This window comes from Sceloporus undulatus, chromosome 2 (genome assembly GCF_019175285.1).
Source record: "Sceloporus undulatus isolate JIND9_A2432 ecotype Alabama chromosome 2, SceUnd_v1.1, whole genome shotgun sequence".
Lineage (NCBI taxonomy): Eukaryota > Metazoa > Chordata > Lepidosauria > Squamata > Phrynosomatidae > Sceloporus > Sceloporus undulatus.
The window spans coordinates 4,447,723-4,449,688 of record NC_056523.1 but is presented as its reverse complement, the minus strand read 5'-3'; the positions used below and the strand labels follow the sequence as shown (position 1 = coordinate 4,449,688).

The 1,966-nt window shown below is 47.3% G+C and overlaps 1 protein-coding gene across 3 annotated transcripts in view; it reads left to right on the top strand.

Annotated features, from left to right (window-relative positions):
• LOC121923018 (H-2 class I histocompatibility antigen, Q9 alpha chain-like) overlaps nucleotides 1-1,966 on the top strand; it is a 26,270-nt gene that overhangs the window by 14,827 nt on the left and 9,477 nt on the right. The gene's annotated exons all lie outside the window — the stretch shown is intronic.

Genomic DNA, 1,966 nt, shown 5'->3' with positions numbered 1-1,966 from the left:
CTGTAGTTGAATACTTTTAGGAGTTTTCTTTCAAAACTCTGGAAAAGTATCCAAAACTGCATCCCTCCCAATAGTCCAAAGAGGAACAGTCCCTCTTTCTCTCTGGCCCTTTTTTATGCCAGCAGTGTTTGCTCTTTCTATAACTGTAAAAAGAAAGTGTGTGGAATGTGAGGAATAGGAAGACATTGTGTCCTGCTGTCCCAGTCCTTCCCCTTCATGATCTTCACTATAATCCCCTCACCTGTCCTCAGCAGCACTTCCTTCCCGTACTCCAGGTGTCTCTGCAGCCACTCAATGCAGATCTCCTCCAGGTAGGCCTTCTGGTGCTGGGCAATGGCAGGTTCAGCATCCCATTTCCTCTTGGTGTTCTGGGCTGGAAGATCGGCTGCCGTCCAGGTGAGGGTCTCCTTGTCAAAGCTGATGTAGTCCTTCCCATCATAGCCATACTGCTTATACCCTCCTTTGCTCCCATCTTTCCTCAGCTCACAGCCAACCATCCTCTGTAAAGTGTGAAACCCTGAAAGAGACCCAGGCAAGAGGAAGAGATGAGGGAGGCAGCAGAAGACTGCAGAAGGGAGACACCCCCCCCCCCCCCCAAAATTAAGGCCCAATAAATGAGGCCCAGACAGGAATTAATGTTTTACCTCAGACTCTGCCTTAATCCAGTCTTAACATTAAAATCCTGAGACACTGACTCTCCTTCTCCTCCCACCTTCCTCTGGTTCTCCTGAACAGCCTCTGGCCCTACTGCCCTTGGGGCACTTCTTCTGCCCACCCCATGGAGCACCCCTCCATTCCCAAAAGGCAAGGGGGGCATTCTTCTATGGATTTCCCCTGCAGAAGTGGGGCCCTGCCAGTCCCCACTGAAGGCTCCTCTTCTGTTCAGACTCCCGTCCAGAGAAGGGGGCTCCAATCCCAGCTCCCTCCAGAAAGAAAAAGGCAACCTTTTGTATTAAAGGAGGGGGCAATGTGTGTGTGTTGGTATTCTAAGGGACAGGGTTGGCTTCCAGTGCTCTGGAAAGGACAGGGGCTGACATTTTATAAGAGAGAGGAAGAGGAAGGGAGGGAGCTTTGGCTCCACTAAAAAAGGAGGAGCGAAACCACAGCATTCCCCAAAGAGGTCCTCGGTTTCCTGGGATGAAAAGGCAGAGCCAGAGGGGGGTCTGTCTGGGGACATTTCCAAAGGCTCTGATTCAGACAATGCAATGTTGCCAATTTCCATGGAATTCCCCAGAATCCGGGGAATTTAATCACTTTCCACTTATATTCCGGTCTCTGAAATATTTCAGGGGAATTCCAGGGAATTCAACCGGTTGTTCCCGCCCCCAAAAAGGGCCGAAAATGCCTTCCCGCCCAAGAGGCTGATGGGAATTGTAGTCCCATCCGTCCATTTCCCCAACCCAACAGTACATGAACTTACTAGGAGAGAACTACATCCCTCATCAAGGCCAGGCCCACCCCCCTGAGAGACATTGGAGCCCCTTAGAAGAAGAGACTCCCCTCCCTCCCTGCAGCATGATAGATAGCAGAGAGAGAGAGAAGTAAGTGTATATATAGATAGATGGCAGAGAGAGAGAGACATAAGTGCATAGATAGATAGATAGATGGCAGAGAGAGAGAAGTAAGTGCATAGATTGATAGATAGATACATAGATGGCAGACAGAGAAGTAAGTGCATAGATAGATAGATAGATAGATACATGGCAGAGAGACAGAAGTAACTGCATAGATAGATAGATACATAGATAGATACAAAGATATAGATAGATAGATAGATAGATAGATAGATAGATAGATAGATAGATATAGGTAGATAGATAGATAGATAGATGATAGATAAATGGCAGAGAGACGGGTAAGTGGATAGATGATAGATAGATAGATAGATAGATAGATAGATAGATAGATAGATAGATGGCAGAGAGAGAGAGAAGTAAGTGCATAGATTGATAGATAGATAGCAGAG